The sequence below is a fragment of the Cavia porcellus genome, unplaced genomic scaffold (assembly GCF_034190915.1).
Source record: "Cavia porcellus strain 051 isolate PalLab524CR breed Dunkin Hartley unplaced genomic scaffold, mCavPor4.1 scaffold_33, whole genome shotgun sequence".
Taxonomy (NCBI): domain Eukaryota; kingdom Metazoa; phylum Chordata; class Mammalia; order Rodentia; family Caviidae; genus Cavia; species Cavia porcellus.
The window spans coordinates 31,859,047-31,882,057 of NW_026947516.1; the positions used below are offsets into that span (position 1 = coordinate 31,859,047).

General features: G+C 33.5%; 1 protein-coding gene and 1 non-coding gene across 4 annotated transcripts in view; one reads left to right on the top strand and one right to left on the bottom strand.

The window, feature by feature from the left end:
- Positions 1–23,011, top strand: part of Il1rapl1 (interleukin 1 receptor accessory protein like 1) — a 1,239,862-nt gene that overhangs the window by 108,003 nt on the left and 1,108,848 nt on the right. The window lies entirely within an intron of this gene.
- On the bottom strand, positions 8,830–8,958 carry LOC111755421 (small nucleolar RNA SNORA1). Its single transcript, XR_002789975.1, has one exon. It is a non-coding gene; the product is annotated as a small nucleolar RNA SNORA1 (small nucleolar RNA).

Sequence of the window (23,011 nt, forward strand, 5' to 3'; positions counted from 1 at the left end):
TCATAAAAATTTGACAATTTCTAGAATACTGTCTGTATATGTCTGTCAAAAAATGTCATTAGCACTAGCTTTTTCCAATTTTATTTTTTTTTCTAGGAGCTCCTTGTTGTCCTCTCATTTGTCCATCTACAATTTTTTGTTTTTCTGTCCATTTAAGTTTTTTGACGTGCTTTACAGATCATTAGCAGTAAGTGGTGGAGTTTGTAAAGCATTATTTCTTGTAAAAATAGAGATGTGAGATCTGTGATCAGGTATCCAAAAGCAGCTATTGTAATCACCTCTCTCTTTTCATAGAACAATAAGAAACAGTCAAGTGAAAAATATCCTAGTAACAAATGCTCCATATATATCATATTGCATATATTTTAACCTTTGGCTCATACCTTCAGATGACGCTGTCTTCTCTAATCTATTAAACTATAGGAAATAACATTAGGAAATAATACATTTGCACATTTCTTTTCCTTTATAGTATCGTACATCTAGGTTTTTTTTTTTTTTTTTTTTTTTTTTTTTTTTTTTTTTTTTTTTTTTTTTCATTTTAACTGCCAGGCATTTTTCTCATACTTTAAACAATCAGAGTTCCATTTTTTCCCTTTTCCATTTCAAATTTCAGCATGTTATCTCCAGGTAGTATTACTTCCCTATTTGTTTATACCTCTGTTGAGTCATTCATTCAAATTCATACACACATATACAGCCTTTTCATGTACTAGGGTATAGACAGGTGCTGCTGATTCAGTAACATATTCAAAAATAAAAATCACTTTTCTCATGAAACTTGCACTGGAGTGGGGCATTAATCATACAAAAGGAAACATTAGTGATAAGCTCTAACAATAAGCAGCATGAATAGATTAAAATTAAATATGATAGCAGAATGGAGAGTGGTTAGTTAGACAAGAATTCTCTGAAGAGTTCACATCTGATTCTAGGACTGAATAAGACAATGACAGACAAGAGAATATGTAGGTAAAGGTGGAAGGGTTGATGGCCTGGGCAATTTGGCAAGCATAACAGTAAAATATAACTGTGTGATTGGAGTTTGGCAGGCATGAATAGGTAGGAGTGCATTGGCAATGAACTTGAATTTGTTTTTAATATAACAGAATTTCATTGGAATATTATAAGGTAGTGGTTTCTTTTATTTTGCCATTTAAATGTGACATTTGACTTTTGCAAAGTGTTTTTTGATTAGTGAGAGTGGATATAGTGAGATGTGATTGGACATTATTAAAATTACGTCAGATTGGTCTAAGATTACAGTATCATAATTAGAGAGAAATTGAGAAATCCAAGATATGGTGCAGAGCCAATGGGGTTAGTTTATAGATTTTTCTTTTTGCACCAGTAGAGTTACCCTAACTCTATTTGGTAAATCTAATCTTAGTGCCTTTAACAAATTGGAAAATAAGATAAGGAAACTAAGTGTTCGATTAAAATTCAGACCATACAAAAAATGACATAAAGACAGTGCTACTAACCTTTCAAGCATTTGAAATTGTTTGAATCTCTTTTAAAATGTTTGCTATAGTCTTCCTCAAATTTATCAGTATCTTTTAATGATGTAGGCCTTTCTGTAAAGACAAATTATTACTATGTTAGAAAAGGAATTGTTACGTTTCATCATCTTTAAAAGACATTATTAGATAGAGAATAGATAAAGAAAGTACCAACAGAGACCAGTTGCATTCGTACTATATTAAATTCTGTGATCCAAATACATTTTCTGTACTGAAAGAACTCATATTTCAGTGGTGTGGCCAGCATATAAATTGCACTACAAATATTCCAATATATCATAGAAAGCAGATATAATTGATTATGGAATACTATTCAAAGATGACCTCTGTGCAAACAGATATTTTTCCTTTATTTCTGTAGGCACAAGAATTCCAGAGAAAAGCACTAGCATGGACTACTGCATGGAAGCATGGAGCATGCTTTCAGTAGCTGCAACTAACAGAATTTTGACATAGAAATAAATGAAAGATAGACGAGACATAATTTGCTGTGTAGGAAGGAAAAGATCTTGAATAACTCGTATGTTCTCTTAAACATGTTTGATGTATGCTAAACTGCAAAGTAGCCTAGTGCTTTCCATAGGAATTATGCCAATCCTGTTAGCAATGTTTCCCTATCTCTGCCAATACTTGTTATTCTCTTTTTTGATAATAGCCATTATAATGGCTGTGAATTGTCTGTCAAGTGGTTTGAACTATGCATTAGGTTTAGAAATATGTCATAAGATTTTGCAGGGATGAATGCCCAATTCTGCAAAGATAAGTTATAACAAGAAAAGTAGAAAGAGAGTAATTCATTTATCTAACAAGTGTGCCAGGCACACTTTGTGCCTGGCTCTTGTGCTGGCCTATGCTGTGCTGGCTCTTATGCCTTGCGTATATGCTGGTTCACAAAACAGATCCTATCAAGGCCAGTGACCATGTATTAAATAGTTAAAACATGTAATACGACAGATATTCTCTGCTTCATGGCAGAGAACCTTTGGCACTCTGTAGAACAAAAGCTCTTACTTTGAATCACTAAACGTTTTTGTTTCTGGTAATGATAATATGCTTGGCCCAGAGACAGGCTAACTCTATATCTTAGGCACTCACACCCATGGGACCAGCACTTAAGCAAATGATGGATGAGGAGTGGTAGGTAAAACTTCAAATTTTTCACTTTTAGAATAATTGTGAGATATGTTCTCTCCTTCTCCCCAGAGTTCCTTGGCAGGAGTAGGCTGCAGATGCATGTGCTAATAACTTACTTAATATGACACATTTATTAACTTCCTTTTTGGTTTCCTGTCTCTTGTCTACTACAAAACAATGTTTCCTTCCAAATTAACTATGTGCACTCAACTTTTCTCAGAAAGTGTTTTAGGGTAACCAAACTAAGACACATAGTTGCATAATTTAATAAGTTCTATGGAGTAAAAATGAAGGTTACAAAAATTTTTAACAATAAAGTCAAGTGTGTTGGTTCAGTGAAGGTAACTCTGAAGAAATATCATTTAGAGGTTAAGTAGATGTTCACTAGGTGAAAATATCCTCTACTGAAGTAAACTGTACTATAAGACTGTCCCTATAGTAGAAGAGAGGATGAATATTTTTCCCAGAATAAAATGGCACAAAAGCGAGTAAGAAAAATAGTGACAGCAGGTGAAGCTAGACAGAGATCTCGTCAATTTCCATACATAGCCTTGAAAACTTGGTCTTTAGCCAAAGAGCAGTGGTAAACTATCAAAGTGTTTTATGTTTAGGAGAGGCATCGTCAGATTTGGTTTAAAAGATCACTCTGTTTTACAGAGGGTAAATTAGACTGAAACAAGGAAAGGAACCCACAAGGAATCAATGCTAAAGCAGCAGGTGAGAGACAGTAGCACCTTGGACTAGTGTAGGAGTTTTTCAGTTTGAGTGCTGTTGACACTTTGGTCCAGATAATCCTTATTGTGCTTGTCTGTCCTGTGTGTTGCAATATGTGAAGCAGCATCCCTGGCCTTTACACACTAAAATTTCTTCAGGAATTGCTGAGTATCTAATTGTTCATGGAATGATTATCAGTTAAGATCTCCCATGGTAAGGTGATGGTAATTAGCATCTACAGTGTGCTCTCTTAATGAAGTTTCACCTCAAAGTCTCTGCTAATAGCAAGGACGAGAGAGGAAGTATAAGGCAGATAATATGAAATTAAGAACACCACGTGCACGCACACACACACACACACACACACACACACACACAAACACACACACATCAGCACGGAGAGACAAAGACAGAAACAGAGCATTTGTTTATGGTTAGTTCCTGAATTTACTCTTAATATCAAGAAGTTTGATCAATGGAACACAATTAAAGGATAAGTTTACTCTTTTTTAATTGTTCAGCATATTTCAGAGCAAAATTATCTGACTCTCCAAAGTATTTCCATCTCCCTGATTTTTTTTTTTTTTTTTTGGCCTGGTTCAACTTAACAATCAATTTTGTACTTACCCACTTTTAAACATTTTGACTTTGTCACCAGATTGAACCAAAACACACATAATTTTGTTCTATTTTCACTGTCACATTTACATAAGACCCCTTCCTTCCACTCTGATTATAGCCTCTCACTTCTTATCCAACCTTATACAATCCATTCTCAAACACAATAAAATGACAGTTTCCTTTCTCTTTGATACTTTGCCTAAGAAAATAAGGCCAAATTGCATTCTTTTTTCTTTAGACTCTTATATATGTATTGCCTTGCATTTTAAAAAAAAATTGCATTAATGACTTATCAGCCCAATTATTTAAATAAAGGATAAACAAAAATTGGATATTTTCATTACTATTATGACATAACAGGAAATACAAAATTGCAATTTTTTCAAATTTATTCAATGTAAGAATTGACTGGTTGAAATGACACCTGCCAGAGTGAAGCTAAGGATAATATGTAAACAAATGTGTTTTCTGAGGGCAGCCCCAGGTAAACTGTTAAGTGGTTAAGATGATTTCCTATACTATTAAACTTTTCTAGCATGTATATTTTTATTTCACCTAAATTACAAGTCAGTTTGATAATTTCTTGTGTCTCAAACAGTACCTGTGCAAATAGTGTACATAATAGTTACTCAATAAGTCTTTATATCAATTGTATTATTGTCTTATAAATTAACACTCTAGGAGCATCTCTTACTACTGTAAAGGTTGTTAGCTCCTTGAATTCACGTAGGGTCATCTGGAATCTATGATATCACTCATGCCCCTGGCTTCTTCTCACAGATACAATTGCTCAGGGAAAAAGTATAAAAATACACTTTGTTGGTTGTGCCTGTTAGGGCTCACTACAGAAACAGACTTTAGATACATATATAGATATACATATATCAAAATTTACTAGGCAGACTTACAGTGGCTACCTCTATTCAAAAGCAGAAGAATGCAAAACAGCCAACTGCATCCTGAAAGCATGAAGATCCAGTGGGAGGTTGAAGGTCTGGAGCTCACTGCAGAGTCCTTCAGGAGTCCTTTTCAGAAAGCTGAAAGGTGTAAATTGGAAAGCTGGAAAGTTGCATTGGAAGGCTGAACAGTCTGTGCTGTAAGCTTGTCGGAACTATAGGTGAATGTCCAAAGGCAATGGCAAAGACGAGAACTCCTCTGAAGAAACAAAAGTGAAGACTTTGATTTTCACTCCCTTTTTATTTTCTCCAAGCTGCAAGTTTATTGATTGGTGCCACCCACATGTAGGGTGGGTCTTTCCACCTCCTTTTGTGGCTAACATAATCATCCACAGACACAACGAGAACTGTTCTCCACTAATCTGCTAGGCATTTCTTACTCCATTCTTGTTCAGATCACAATTACTGACCAAAATGGCAATGCAACCAAGAGAAACAGCAACCTTTGTGTCAGTGAGGTTGACTCAAATGATGTGAATCAATTCAATATAGTGCTTCATGTTTAGTTCCAAATTACAGAGAAGTTCTTTATTTTAAATAAAAGTACTAATTTGAGCTGATGACTAAAATAGAAAAATATTTAAAGATTCTTCCTCTTCATTGAATTCGTATAAACAGGAATGATATACATATTGTGAGGGGAGAATTTGATGCCATGAATAGAGATTATTGTAGCACATTTTTAATTGATTTTAGTGAGATGCATATGACTAAATGTGTCAGTGCATTTGGCAGCATCTTGTCTCAAAGCATCAAAGTATGGCCTAAAGCCTCAGTAAATATTTGAGATGGAGCTAGAATTATTTTTAAGTATTGTTTAGAGTGCTCATTGACCTCGGAAACATACAAACCTCTTTCCAGGTTAAGACTAGGATAATTTCAAAACAATGAGGATTTAGGATAAATTGATGTGTCATTGTGGACATTTATAAACAACTGCAGAGAATGAGGAGTTATACTAGTAACAAATAGTTTTCCATTCTGCTCCCTTTTTCTAGGGAAAACCTTTTAATTTCCACATTTCTTATTTAGCTATAATGCATTCCTTTCCACAGGAAAAGCCTTTGCTAATGTCCTTAAGAGAACACCCTTCATAGGAGACTCAAAAATAAAGACAGTGTAAGTCAGTCTGTCAAAAGTTTTGATTATATTATATGTATGATGAGCAGTATGTGGTGTTTTCAGGGATGGAATTTACTACGAGATCTCCAGCCTTGAGAAAGTTGCAATCATCTGAGATTTTTCAAAATCTGCAAATGAAATTGAAAATATGCAAGTGAAAAGTATATGCTAATATAAATGAAGATATTTAAGATACATGTGTAGAAAACATACAACCTAAAATGTTTCACACATGGTAATTTAGTCATTATTAGGAAATTAGTGGAGAGCACTGTTTAATACTACCTTACAAGGAAAATGAGAAAAAAGAAAGAGGGTGTAACATAAATATGGCCACTGAATTTGTAGGTATTTAAACCTAGATTTTCTAATTTCAGGGTTATTGTGCCTAAACTACTAGTCTGCATTAAATGGAAGAGTTGCACATGTATCAGGCTAGGACACAGTTGTGTTAGTCTTGAATGAAGTATACGCTATAGATGAATGAAAAGAGCATGGAGTAGGATTTTGAAAGCATGTAGATCTGGAGGTGGGGTTATGAGGTGATAGTGCAAAATGCTAATGCTTCAGGCAGTATCTTGAAAGTGGAAATTAAAATCACACACTGTGCAGGTGTATGTGAGCGGAAGAGTGAGTAGCAATTCAAATGTAGGCGACTTTGAGTAGGAGGTTAGTAAATTGTAGATTGGTACAGGTTTCTAGGCAAGCAAATTTGTACAGTTCAAAATTTAAAATTTCCATGTCTTTTTTATGCCTTTTCACAATTAGAAATGCATACCATAGGAGCACTTATACTGTATTTTTTGTGAAAATGAAAACAAAAGTGAATTTTGAAGGTGAACTGTTGAATTTCATTTTAATTTATTATGGATCATTTAAAAATATTGAGGCTCATCTGTCTTTACTGACATTGAGAGATAATTGTGTTTTACTGACAGTGAAACAAATGATTTGATATACCTGTGTGTGTGTGTGTGTGTGTGTGTGTGTGTGTGTATTTAATTGTTCAATTGTGCTTAATATGACAATTCTTCAGGTACATGGGATAAGGTAATAAAACAAATAGAATGACAGTTCAGAGAGAATTCTGCCTTCATGGAGCTTACATTCTAGAGAAAAGAAAGTTAAAAAGACGGAATAAATAAGTAAATTACATATAACAAAATGAAAAGGAGATCAGGTGAATGAAATTGGGGGTGCTAGTGGGGGCAAGGTGTGGAGACAGACATATATATTGTAGTCAAGGTACTTAACACTGAAGTGAGATTGGAACACAAACCTAAGAAGCTGAAAATATGAAGAAAAAAATTTGTGTTCAAAGGAGTGGAAACAGCAGAAGCTTTAACACAGGCCTTGCTAAATGGGGACACAACTAATTTCAAAGAACACCAAGAAAGATGATATGGTTGGTGAGGAGGAAGTGAGAGGAAGAGTAAGTGATGGCAGGATGCATAATTAACGCATGGCCCATATTATATAGAGCAGAATTAGCTACAGCAAATACAATGTCAATGCCATGTTACAATACCCACTATGAAAAAACAAAAATAATTTAGTGAAATTAATTTTAGTAATGTATTTAAGACAATCTATACAAAATATTATCACATTAACATGTAATCAATATGTAATTTTTTTGAGATTAGGTCTTGGGATATTGCCTAGGCTGACTTCCAGCTTGTGATTCTCCCACTTCAAACTTCAGAGTAGCTGACAATAGAGATTAGCACTACAAGGCTCCGTTAATGTAGGATTTAGTTTAGAGATTTGTAGTTGTCTTTGAAATATGAAACATATTTCATAAATGCAATTCTTCTACATTTGTATGATATTTCAAATTCTTACTACTTACAGTGGTTAGTGGCTACCAAACCAGATAGCACAAAGAAAAGTTCTTATAGTTCATTGGTTAGGATTCTGCTTCTGTATGGAGAGAAATAATCACAGAATTCTGAGCAGAACGGTGTCCTGGTCTAACATATATTTATCGTTATTATGTTTATTAGTACTATTTAGATATATACAATGATCATAGTCAAAATACTCTTAGCATGCCTCACAGAACTAGAGAAAATAGTCTTCAAATTCGTTTGGAACGAAAAGAGACCTAGAATAGCAAAAGCAATTCTGAGCAACAAATTCAAGGAAGGGGGTATCACAATCTCTGGCTTAAAATTATACTATAGAGTTACTGTGACAAAAACAGCATGGTACTGACAAAACAACCAAAAATAAAAACAAAAGCAGAAACAACCCCTGAGTGTCAATAGGACAGATTATAAGCTATAGAAGCAATTCAAATGAAACACATTCAGCCACATTATCTTTTACAAAGAGGCCAAATACATTCACTGGAACAAAAACAGTCACTTTTAATAAATGACACTGGAAAAATAATTTATAACTTTAATTTTTTATAATTAAAGATTAGAAATTTCACATGATTTTTTAAATATTTGTCAAGTTCATTTGAGTGAGGTTCTTTATCTTCAAGATAGCCCTTTTAAAAATAATTGATTCCTACTCCATTCATTCCATCTACTTTGGCATAATTCTTTTATCTCCACTTGAATTATGTACAGTGATAACTTCCAAACTCCAGGATCTTATATTCAAGTTTCTTGCAGCAATGTACATTTTAGGAGTGTAGTATTTGAATTGTACATAGCTTTGGTATTTTTTCACATTATCTAGATTCTGTATTTTTCCCTAACCATTTATTTCTAAAATTGAAAATCAGTATTTTTCATTATTAGTCAAAATGTTACAGGTGTCATTATCACCACTATAAACACTTACTGTGATGGAAGCATAACCTGGGTCTCAGTTTTAGCCACGCTGACCAATTTTGGACACCAATCAACAGTGCCCTAACCTAGAATGAGGCTTTGTAGTTTATATTTTAAATGGATCACTCTAAGTAGTATGTTGAGAAACACTTAAGTTGGAAAGGAAGAAGGGAAATATGTTTAGAGGCAGGGAGCACCAATATGGGGCTTTTGCCCTATCCAGACGAGAGGTGATAATGACTTAGGTCAGATGTTCCCAGTCAAAATGGGACAACGTGATCAGATTTCAGTATTATTTTTAAGGTAGAGTCAGTATGATTTATAGACAGATTGAAAGGAAAATATAAGAAACCAGAAGTTTCAGGGATAATATACCAAGACTTTTGGCTTGATACTGGAAAGGTGGAGTTTCTATGAACTGCTATTGTGATGCTATAGTTGTATAGGTGTGGAGGGAGAAGATAAATCTGGGATTTCTATTAGACCTCCATGGAGTGATCTGAATTGACAGCTGGATAAAGAATTCTAAATTTGGGAAAGAGTTCCAGGCTTAATTTGAGACCCATCAGCCCAAAGGAAAAAAAAATTCTAAGACTACATGTGATCATCAAGATAGTGAGGGTGGACTGAAAAGAGATTTGAGGGTTGAGTATGTGAACCCTCCTACATTATGAAGCCCAATACCAGTCTGAAAGAACTTGCAACAACTGTATATTCATATTCAACATTGATAGGTGAGGTGATTTTATTTTATATATAAATATATTGATATTATCATAAATATTTAATGGTTGTGTCCAAAGAAATCTTCCAGCTTTAAGTTTGATGTGTAAAAAAGGTGGGAAATCATAGCTGCTGCTCTTACAATAAGAAAAAAAGTGACAACTGAATATCAGTGACTTCATGTACTTTTCATAGAACTTAGTTTATGGTACAAACTTCCATCCCAACCCTGGAGATGCAGGCATCTGCCTAAAGATACAACTTGAGGCATTTGCTACATAAAGCTAGAAATTAAATTAGAAATTAGGGGCTGGAGATTTAGCTCAGCAGCATAAGCGCCTGCCCTGCAAGCAGGCAGTCGTGAGTTTGATCCCTGGTACCGATAAAAAGGAAAAAGACAAAAAAAAAAAAAAAAAAAAAGAAATTATGATTAATTGCTAGATACAAAATATAGACTAGCAAGAATGTGTACACCACTTTTCTGGCCATATTAATTAAGAGGATCTTCTTACACATTTCTAGACTTTTCTATGGACATAAATATTCTCTCATTTGACTGGCAATAAACCAGAGGAAGTTACTTGCTTTCCTTTAATCTGCATCATGATTGAATGTTTTAAAGGATTTTTCATTGATTATAAGTTTTGGGCAAGCAAATATCTTTTCTTCCTTCTATCACTCCCCTCAAAGCAGAACACCTTTCCCACTGGGAAAGAATCTGCAATATTTGCATTGCGTTGATTGTCTTTCTCTTCGCTACACAATGCTTGACACTCACAATTTAGAAGCAGAAAGGTCGACTTTAGCTCATGTTTTTAGAAACTCCATTCTGTGATTGGCCAACTCCAAGATGGGTGCATCATGATGGAAGGTAAAAGGGTTGCTGGCCCAGGGCGGATACTGTAGCAGGTAAAGCCAAGGAGCTCCTATCTCCCCCACCCTTAGGAATTACCTCTGGCGCCAAACTAAGACCAGTGGGCTACCTGTGGATCTCTAATGCCCCCTTAGGTTCCACCCCAGGCCAAGGCTACTTATGTGCCTCACTCCACGTGTTCCATGGAGAGATCGCTGGCCAGGGGTGGAGATGCCATGCCCCAAGGGGTCAGGGGTGTCTCTCCCCGCATTCCCAAAATAAAGGTTATTTATATTTTATACTTCTTATCTTTTCAGCCGCCACCAGTCTTCCTCCTCTTCCTCCCCTCCACAGTTCTATCAGAAGGGAATAGTGGAGAAGAGCTAATTATGAATGGGAAATGTGAAACAGATTGGGGAACAGTAGCAGAAAGGAAGGGACAGGGACTAAACGTAGTACCCAAGTTTATGCCTCAATGACCCACTCAGGCACAACCAGAGAACTATATGTCAAAAGTTATTAAGTAAAACAAGTAATAAGGATCTGAGCCAAATGATAATTACTAGAATGTTTATAGCAACAGAAAACAGTATTTGCTGTATTTTAAGGCAGTTTTTAAAGAAATATACATAAGATAAGAAACAGTAGTCTTAAAAAGAACACTTATCAAATGGTAAACTATTTCCCTATTATTACTTGTTATGCAAATAGATTAATAATTGCTTGTTTTGTAATACTAATACATAACTGTCTATTGAACTAATATCTAATCTTAAAAAACTTTTAATTAAATCAGGATCAAGTGATTTTTGTCTTATTAACAAAAACATTTTGGATTTAGAATTAATTTTGATGTATGCACCATACATCTTTGAAAAATAATTTATTATTATGTTTAATGTTATTTCCTGTGGGAGGAAAAGACCTTAGATCATCAAAATGTTGTAAGTGTTGTGTGAATCATGGCAATCTACAGCAAAAATAATTGGGTCAAATTTCCTTACCTTGCTTCAGATTTTTTATTTGCTAACAAATGTCCTTTTTCATAATCTGCAGCTGAATACAATTATGAGTCAATGCATTCTGTTTACACATTTATATATGATATTTGGGTTAATAAATTCATGAAGAACTGGAGACCAGTTAGCATACAAAGGAAATATAATAGGTAGGCAGCCAGTTGTGTTAGATAACAGACTACATATGACCAAAAAAAGAAAAAAAAAAAAAAGCTGTCTTGGAGATTTCCAAGTTCTGCGCTTTCCCTAAGAATTTGTACTGTTTTGAAAATGAACCTTGATTGAGATGTAAAATTTCAACTTCCAAGAAGCTGAGTAACAAACACAGCAGGAATTGCCAATACCATTTTAATAGATATATCTGATAAAAGTGAATCTCAATGAATTTTCACAGCTTTCTGAACACTATCATCCTGCATTTTAAGTAAGTAGGTCAATGTTATGATTTATAAATAATTTTATTGCTTTGCTGCTATATTTTTATGATTATTTTACAAATGCTATACTAAGAATATACTCGTCTTCAGACAGTTTTATATTTCTTCTTATTCCCACTTTATTTCAGAAACCTTAACATTCAAACTCTCCCTGTCTGCTTTGCAATCATGCTCCTTTCTCCAGCTTCCATTCTGTCTCATCTCTCTTTCCTCATAGTGCAGATATTTTGCGGGTGCATTTGCTTCTTTCTAACATTGTGAGTACTAATATTTTCCTTCCATTTTTGATTATTTAATTGTGAAACTCAAGAAAATAATTAATCTCACACATCTTTATATCTCAAGCACTTACAACGATCTGGGCAAGCCACAGAATTATACATTTAATGGCAAGAAAGGAAAAAAGAAGGAAAGATGGAAATCATACCTCTTGATTTGAATGACTCTTCAAGCCTCATCTTCTTATAATAATATATAATACTTTATTCTTAAAAGCCTGGTGCTCAGACCTAGACAAAATCATGCACTCACTAAACTATGAAAATATTCATTTGGGGAATGTGCCTGCCAGTTTTATTTGGTGTGGGGAAATAACTTTTCATTAATCAAGACTCCTTCCATGAGCAGATTTGCAATAAGAGAATTTATGATTGATAGCGAACCTACTGAAAATCAGCAATTCCTCTTGCGAATTGACACAGTAAGGTGTGAAAAATAATAAATGATATAAATTGCAGAGATTTTAGGGGAAAAAGGAGGCATTTTGTAAAGGTGTCATATCATTCATGGTGCTGCCAGTGATTATCCTCACATACACACCTGACTTTTGGAAGCATTAGATCTTATTGAAAATACTAATGAACTTTTACCAAATCTTGATATCTGAGTCTCAAGATTAAGATTTGAGGGGTATGAGTGGTGAGAGGGCAGAGAACATTTTTCATAGCTCATAAGGAAGCAACCAATAGTTTGAAAGAGAATGCATTTTCTTCCTCCTTCTCTTTGGTGATATTCTGGAATTACTCAATTTCAAAATGCTTTCCCTCAGGAATTTTCAAATTGTTTCACTGCATTCGAGGCAAAATAATCTAGTGCAGCCTTTTCCAAAATGAGCCCCATGAAGTGTATTTATTCTTTGAAAAGTTTGAGAAACACATGTGATACATATGTAAATATTGATCTTTCAAAATATTTTAAAATTGACCAAATGAATAAATTTAAGTAGGTTTTACTATAATGCAGTACATTTTAGAAGTAGAATCCAAAACCAGGAATTCCAAGGAGGATTAGAAATCATTCAGTACTTCATTCAATAAGTACTCTCTGTCCTTACCGTATGCCTGGAACATTGTAGATGCTTGGGATATATAAATTAACTACATTAATGCATGACTTTAAATCTTCAGCTTGTATTTAAAAATCTTCCCATTTGTAGGTTTCTGGCTTTTTTTATACTGTGTTACAATGATTTTTGGTATTTATTGTTTATGAAAATTTATACATGGATTAAATAAAATAATTACACATGTCCAATTAATTTTATTCCTTGCTGTGGAGTACAAGTGCAAACTCTGTGAACACCAAGTTTTCTTAATATATTTGAATTAAAACAGTATCATGACTTATAAATTCCCAATCCTGACTTGCATTTTTGTGAGTTCAAACTGTTTGTGTAATTTTTGGGGAAAACTATTACTATGAGTAGGTTATGAAACTAACCTAGTATCAGTCAATGAAATCTAAATGGTAATTTAACAAATAAACATTTTATAGAATTTAAGCACAATTTGTTTTGGTAAATTATATGATTTGTTGGAATTTTACAAATGTAAATAAAATAAACCAAATAGAATCTTTTGCAAATTTCTGATTAATTAGAAATATCTTATGAAAAAGTGAATTTCTTTCAGTAGTTCTTTGAAAAGAGCAAAAACAATGAATACATATATAAAAGCAATTCAACTGATTCTTTCTTATTCTATCCAGTTGAGCTTTTAGTACAGTTTTCAGTAATTCAGTTCATGAAGTTTCCTGAACTAAGGATGAGAATCCTTTCCCATGATATTCTGCATAGAATATTCTGCAAATCACCATGTGCTTTTTCATAAAGGTAACCTAAATTTTTTTTCTGGCATGGATATAGGATTAGACAAAATTTCCAATGCTTTTTTTTCAAAAATAGGTATAGACTTAGGGAACTTTAGGAAATATTGATATATTGGCTTTGAGTACAGGCTCTGGATCTGAATGGTTTGGACTTAGCAAAGGTACACCAAGTGACTGTGGACCTTCAAGCTACTTATATATTTTGACTTTGTCTTTCTTGATGCCACATAAATATTATTAATATTAATACTTAATATTCAACATATAAAGGCTGTTACAGTACAAATCAGTAACATAATCAAATGAGAAAGAGCTCAGCAATGGGCCGGGCATGGTGGCAAGTACCTATAATCCCAGGCAGGTACTCTAGAGGCAGAAGCAGGAAGGTAGGATGCAAGTGTGAGCCCAGTTTGGGCAACATTGAGAGACACTGTCACCAAATAAAAAAAATTGAAAGGCTGGGCAGGTAGCTGAGTAATAGAGTGCTTGCTGAATGTGTTTGAAGCCTGACTTCAATTTCTACTAAAAAAAAACCCCAAAAAACAAAATACAACAACAACAACAACAACAACAACAACAACAAACACCCAGAAGAAGTGCAGGTGGTAACACCTGTAATTTCAACACTGGGCAGGCTGATGCAGGAGGATCACAATGAGTTCGAGACCAGTCTGGGCTATATAATCAAATTCAAGGCCAGACTGAACTACATAGTGAAATCCTATATCAAAAAAATAAAAAAAAAATGAAAACAAAACAAAAGAAATGAGCTCAGCATTGGATCTGCCTCATGATAAGGATTCAGTTAAAATTAATACTATTATTTATATAATTTTATTATTATTAAGCATCTATCACATGTTAGAGTTGGGAAGGATACAGAGGATGATGTACTGAACACTACATGAATTATAGCATCTAATGGGAGAACTAAACTTATATATTTGAAGTAATAACTAAAAGTGAAAAGTAGTGGTATGGATGAGAATAGATCTTTTTTAAAATGTGAGTTTGAATTCATTTTTATATCAATATTATAAATGGACCTTAAAAATCTAAATTTCCTCATCCATATTTCCCATTTATAATGTTTATTAAGTAGAAATATTTTCTCAGGTGACCTTTTTTAAAGTATATATTGATTATCATCTTTTTGAGGAAACAAAAACAAGAAGCAATTCAGTATTTCTCCTTGAACAGGAGAAAGGTGTTACATTTTGTTGCTGCCAAGTGGAGCAGATGAAAGGTCAGGACAGCATGCATGATCCGTGCTTCCAGCGGGAACATTCACCTCACACGGGAAAGAGATTAAATTTCAATCAACTTTACTCATAAAAATCAAGAGAAAACACAGCATCAAAGGTATTTCATTTTGGTCCCAATTTTAGTCAGTAACATTGATTAGATTTTTTTTCATAGGGAGTCAATATGTATTAGATAAATATGCAATGAAAAAATAATTCTTGAAAAATACAAATAATATCATTGCAGATATCTCAAGTAATTTGTGATAGTCTCTCCACCAAATTCTTTACATTTTTGATATAAAATTCTTTGCACCTGGAATCATTATATTTACTTGCTTTTCTCTTGTTTTTAAAAGACCATACAATTATAAAATGCGTGTTTACGAGAATTTGAGGCAGGCGAGGACTGAACTCAATTTTCTTGTCTATACTACCCATCAATTAATGGTTATCTCTAAGATAATAACTCGCTTATATATACTCCCAATGATTTCTTTTCTACAGTCAACAGGAGTGCCACTATCATCATTGGAGTGTCATTCGTGAAATGAATGATAGAGGTTAAGCATAGCTCTGTTAATAGTTGTTGATATACATAATTCTTGATTTTGAAAAAAACAATGAAATTTAATAATACATTCTCAATCACAGGGCATTTTTCTCTTGAGTCTTTCTCCAGTTTATAGCATTTTAACCACACTAAGTAACCCAATGCTTAATAGTGCAAATGATACCTTTACTTTTCTGATTTGAGGTAGTACTCAACAATCTAAAAATAGTCACTAATTGTTGGAGACTTTTCTATATTTTGTGAAAAGAGTAAATATGCGTGAAAATGCAAAGTACCCATACTTCTATACAGTCTTCCCACATGTATTTTTCAATTTTTCTTAAATAGAACATAAGATGACATCTGACTTCAAATACATGTGTTTTTAGAAAAGAAAAATATCGAATGATTCAAAATGAGATTTATACTGAATAACATAGATATTTAAACAATCACAAAGACCTACCCCAGAATATCAAGAGGTCTTAGAGCTAGGTAAGACCTTTGGAAAAATCAGAAGATTCTTTACCAGAGACAATAATGCTTGCACACTTCTTGTGAATATCACTGTTTCATATTGTATTTAACTTTATTTTTATTTATTATTACCGGTTAATTTCCCTTAGTTATTTGTCTAATTTTGTGATGCATGATGTGATGTTACATTTTGTTGTGTTATCACATATACATTATATATCATATCATATCATATCATATGTCAGTTTTTTAGGCGTTTACCTTCCTCCCTCTTTCTTCTTCTCCACCTGTCCCCTGATTTGCTTGGCCATATCCAAATGTCTGCCTTGGCATTTCCTACCAACTTTCCTTCTCCTCTTTACTCTATTTATATATTGACTTTTTATATAAGAGAAACCATGCAATATGTAACTTTCTATGTTGAACTCATTTCACTCTATCTTATGGTCTCATGGTCCATCCACTTACCAGTTTATTTTAAAGGATATAATTCAGGCATAGCCAAATGTCAGCGCTATCTAGGGCAAAGTAAGTTAGGGAGACTGTACAAAACTTGCACAGTTTTCTCTGAGAATTCCATCTTCTTGTACCTCATGCTCTCTTCATTCACATTTTAAAAGTTTGAAGTATCAGGTAAGACTCTAAAAGTTAGTGCTTTCTCAATCACAGGAGCAGGCAATTCCCAATCACTTTGTGAAAATGTTAACATGAAGATAACTGGCAAGGTAGGGGTGGGGTGGATTATTTTAAGAAAAATTCATGTGTAAAAGTAAACTTTAATGGCTGTTATGGTGATGTGAAATTTCCAGTGTGGTGCCAAAGGCCACAGCAAAGACAACAGCTCTGGCAAGCTCCTTTATGACAATTTTAGGAAGACATTTTAAAACCAGATCGTTGATGCATTTTGTTATATTTGGAAAAGCATCATCTAGTTAAGTTGAAGAAAAAAGTGAAACTTCCAGTGTTACACGGTGATTTTTTTCTAAATCCCATACTTATTTTCAAAGTTATTTATGTCAATGAAATAATATTTAATGATATGATTATCACATTACACTCATTTCTTTTTCATATACTTTGTACAGAAAACATGACTATTACTAGATATCAGATAGTCATTTAAATGTATTATTGAAAACACAGGGAAGAACATCATGACATTTTTAGACATACATGAGTTCATTTTAAAAAACAACAATTTGATAGTCATTCTCCTGAGGAGAGAACCATGATACGTATGGTCATGTGTTTCATTTTGATTGTTATGAGGTCTGAATACCAAGAGATCCCAAATTTTTAATATTACTCATTATTGATGCTAAATAGTGAAGAAATCAATATGTACCAGGAAGGATCAATGATAAAAATCTGTTTCTATTCACTAACATGCATTGCTTCATTATTAATATTAGTTCACATTAATGATACCATAAGCTCATTTGCATTGGGTAGAAACTACGAAGCCTAAAATTCAAATATACCTTCATTTGGGAATGACATTGTTTTCATTGACCCAATATTTCGTAGTGCCTAATATGTGTGGGCCTTGTGATAGAATACAACCTTTAAGGCAAAGCCTATTTAAACATCTTCACACAATGCGTAGAACTAGGAATTAAAATTAAAATTATTGTATGAAGTTGTACTAGAAAATAAATGATGTTTAATGTTATGGTTTAGACCTAAAATGTCCCCCAAAGTCTCATGTGTTTGGAGAGTGACTAGATCTGGCGATCACCATATGCATCAGTGGATTCATCTGTGGATGAGTTTGTAACTCAATGTGACTTTAGGAGGTAGGGCCTGATTGAAGGGGGGTTATTGGGAGTGCGACATGGAACAGTGTAATCTTATTCCTGACTCATTTCTTCCTTCTCTGCTTCCTGGCTGCCATAAGTTTAGCACCTTTCCTCTGTCATGCCCCGCTAACATCTTATTTCTGCTTTGGTACCATCAAAACTTGTACTGAATCTGTGGGCCAAAATAAATCTCTCCTCCTTTAAGTTGTGGGTGTGTCATGTAATTTGTCCCAGTAACAGGAATATGGCTAACATGTTCTATGACCCCTGTCAATCTCACAGTGTTTCTTTGAAATTAATATTATTTCCCCCAGGTTGCGAAAAAACTGAAGTATAAAGATGGTAAACAATTTGCTCAGGTTCCAAGAATTGGTGAATGACAGAGTGTGACTTTATGCCAAAGCTCTATTGTTCACCTACTTAAATATGCTGCACACTATTTGTTCACTAAGACAGATTGTAGAGTCAAAGTACTCAATTGCAAGCTTATCTAGACAACCTTTTGTGAAAATAGCATAATGTGGCCAGAAGAAGATTTATAGTCTCAGTTTTATTATTTTCTATGTTATGTGTTGGATCAGTGATGAGCTTGCTTCTTTGTCTTCCCCAATCTCTTAATAAAAGTTATTTTTACTATACTGCATATGAGATTATTACGATCAAGTCCTATTACACCAAGTTTATAGTAATTAAATAAATTCACACAACACTGTATAGCTTTCGATACATACTATTCTATGGTATGAAGACATTTCCACAAATCATTTCTTGTTTAGCTATTTGAATGGACTTTTCTTACAAAATAAACAGAGAGATTATACTTTCAATAGTTTATTGAATCATTACAAAGTCACAAAGGACATAATGTAGAGTTGAAATGCAAAGTCCTGTATATTCATTCTGTGGATATCTTTATTCAGAGAAAGAGGGAGAGTTTATTCTCAGTAGATCCTTGCTGCTTCCCCTCCAATCAGCCTAACATGTACCTCAGAGGTGTGTTTCCTTTTTCTGGCAATGCGGATTGTAGATAATGAGGGTTTCTTAGGAAGAAAAAATCATTGCATCTTCTGGGAGGGAAACTGCGTGACTTTGGTTTATTTTATGAAATTAAGAATGCACTGTCAGCCTCGCACATGGTAGAGCCTTGATCAATAATATTGTATAATATTTGAAGAAAAACACAAATACAATCTCTGCACTGATATTTTCCAAAACAATAGTAATAACGGTGATTTTTTAGAAGCTTGCTCTATGGCAATGCGTTATGTCAGCACTCATTATGTCAGCACACAATGAAATAAGCCTATTCTTAGATGCAAACAACAAATAACGAAGATGCAATGAAGTCAAGTAAAATCTCCTTTAAAGCCTTTTCCATCAATTCCTTCATACTACAGATTTCTTTTTAAATATTATATATACTATGAATATTTGAGTATTTGATGCCCTAAAAATCTTTTGCCCTGAAGGAAACTTTTGGAGAATTTTCTCATGTTGTCTTTCTTTATAATGTTTTTTATTGTCTTTAAGTCAAAGGAATTTTATAGCCCACTCTAACTACTTTATTATATATTATAATTTACTCATTTGAAATGTTTTGCATGCTATTATAATGACTATAATTATATCATTTTGATACTTTAATTTGTGCAAATGTAAAATGAGTCACATTTATTTTGCAGTTAGGAAATAGGCTCTCAGACTGGTCAAAATGATTTTGGACAGACATATTTACTATAAATATATATACACACACAATTTCATTTGGAAAGCACAAACACACACACACACACACACACACACACATACACAATTTCATTTGGAAAGCTTTGGCTCCAATATGATTGTGTAATAGCCTAGGTAGTGCCAGTTAAGTACAAATTTAATAGTTTTTCTAATTCATGAAGGAAACAGTTGATTTGTTTGAAGAGTTCATTAAATAAGGTTATATATTCACTTATGAAATAGAGATGAGTATAAAAACATCCAGGAAGAAAGAGAAAACTTTATTGTTTGAAACCAGTAAGATTAATATATGATGATTCTTAAAAGAAATGCATTTTAAATGCTTAAATACAGGAACCATATCTATCATTAAGATGCTAAGGAAATGGCTAAGTACAAAGAAACTTTACTCAGTGACTAATGAAGATTGGAAACCCTCTAACATTCTAGACTGGCTGTCAGTTAAACCTGTTATAGACAGTTTCATGAAAATGGGAAGCTATGCAAGCTCATCTGAAATTCAGAAGGTGGCTTATATTTTAGTTTAGAATCTAAGAATTAAAACAGTTAATACGAAGAAATACTAGAATCTTATAAAAGTCACTCAGTGTGAAAAACCATGATGTTATCTGGAATATCATTAAAAGAATAAACATAATGAACGTAGCAAAGTGTATGACTTTCCTCTTTGGATAAATTTAGTTATCCTCCAAATTTTCAGGGTTCTTATTGATCTGACCAATAAGAACAAATAATCATTATGGTGTCACATAAGATCTTAAGTTCTGTGTTTCAGCATAACCAGGTAAGCCAAAGTCACAGGGAGACAAGCTGTCTGCTTGTACATTAACATCTTCAATTCAAAGAATCTGAAAAGGTACAACAAGGTTAAATTCTTGTATATTAAAATACTGACTACAGCATTGATATTCTTCTAGTATGCACTGGCATGACCCTACACTAGTTGTTAATTCTGGTGTTTGCTTTGATTAGTCAGTGTTCATTATAGCAGTTGACCAACTTGAAAAATTGCCTATGAAAAATTGTTAACCTGATTCTTTATGAAGATAAGACTTTCTGAAAAATGCAGAAACTAGGCTAAGAAGTGATATATATATACACACACACATAAATATGTATATTCCTGTATACATGTGTATCTCTCTCTCTCTCTCTCTATATATATATATATATATATATATATATATATATTTGTCTACCTAAAGGATGAATGTATATTCATATATATATATACATATATGGATGAATATATATGAATCAATACATGTATACATTATGTAATATGTGAAATTTATAATATATATATATATATATATATTCATTCAAATATGTACACTCCTCTTATAAAGGAACTAAAAGATTGGGTTCTCCAGGGAACTGACTCTAGGTTTGAGTTTATTGTGAAATGTTGGTGAAGATGTTTTTTTTTTTTTTTTTTTTTTGGTGGAAACTGATCAAAGGAAAGAGAAGAAAGTAGGAATGGTGACATGGTGAAATTCATCTAAATTAAAAGATCCAACAATAACCAGAACCAACCTGACACAATGCTGTAGACTTGAGCTAGAATGACCCATTAAGGTTGTTCTGAGGAGTGCTTGGATGACGAGAAATTCTTATTTTGGATTAACCCATTATTGGCATGGCATATCCTGTGACTGCTGCTCCCAGCAGCTGAAGTACTGCTGAAAGTGGTTGAGAGCTGAAGCTGATGCCATTAGCACTCTCAAATGCTGGAGTAACAAGTACTTTTCTGAAAGGAGGTTTGGGCAACCCATCACTGGGTCCACCACAGAATAGGATATCTTCCTTTGGCAGGTATCTACTAAAGGAAAATATCCCACAGTTGTGGTAATCTGATAACCGTCATTCACCCAAACCTTTTATATTAATGTCTGTGGGTAGAATCAAAAATATTGGATCAATTGTTATTTGTCTTGAGTAGACTGATGAGGTGAAGTTTGATTCCCTAGGGGATACAATATTAATCCTACAATATGGTTTCTTGGGAAAGACTGTTTCCTTTTCTAAATTTTACTCTTTATTTTTATTAGTTCATTTTTGCAGTACATAATGCTTACAGTCATCTTGGGGAATTGGTATATGTACATAAAAAATTTAATTCTTTTCACTTTCCCTTTTCCTTTCTCATTCACCCTTCTTTCTACATGTCTTTATCCCCTTCCCATTGGAGAAAGTATCGATCTCTCTTTTTCTATTCTCTTTCTTTCATTTTTCTCTAAATATTTTGAGCTTCTCATGTAAGAGAACCCATGTGATACTTAAGATTTTGAATCTGATTTATTTCACATAAACTTATTATCTCAAGATTCATCAGTTTTCCTAAAATGACTCATATTTATCCTTTTTATGGCAAAATAGTAATACATTATGTATATAACCATATTTTATTTATTCATTTATCTGTTGATGAACGTATAGATTGCTTCTAAGATTTTATGAGTTGTGTAACTATAAACAAGGGTATGCATGTACCATGGTAATCTGATAACTAACTCTTTCAAGAAGATACCTAAAAGGGAAAGAGCTGAGTTGAATGGAAGTTTTGGTTCTAGTTTTTGAAAAATGTCCATACTGATTTCTGCAGTGGTTGTTCTATAAACATTTGTGCCAACAAAGTAGGAAGGGTCCTTTCTCCCACGGACTTCATTTTGTGAGTTTTGCCATTTGCTTTTTGAAGACTTGAACTAGTGTAAATTACATCTTTCCTTTATGCATCAAAATTATCTATTGAGGGTTCATGCAATGTACAATGTAATACAAATAAATGCAGTTACTTTCCCTTGAAGAATATTTATGCTCTCCAGAAAGGTGGATGAATACATTTTCTAACGTAATAGGTAAGAATAAGGAGCTGTGTAAAACAATGCATGAAGAATTGAGGGAAGTATTGAGAATGGAAATAATTAGATCGTAGCAAGAACTTTTTATAACTAAGATTGTTCTTTTTTATTTTTGGATTTATAATCAATAAAGCTAAGCATGTTATGAACTACTATAGATTTGACATAGATTGAAACGGCCCCAACAAATAAAGCTTTACATTTCCTCATTAGTCAGTGCTACTTGCAGAATCCTGCTGCAGGGTGAAGAACATGCTCCAAGTTTGATAGCTGTTACATGATTTTGATATGGAACAGCTGACTGCCTTATAGAGATCAAGGATTTGGCGAGCCA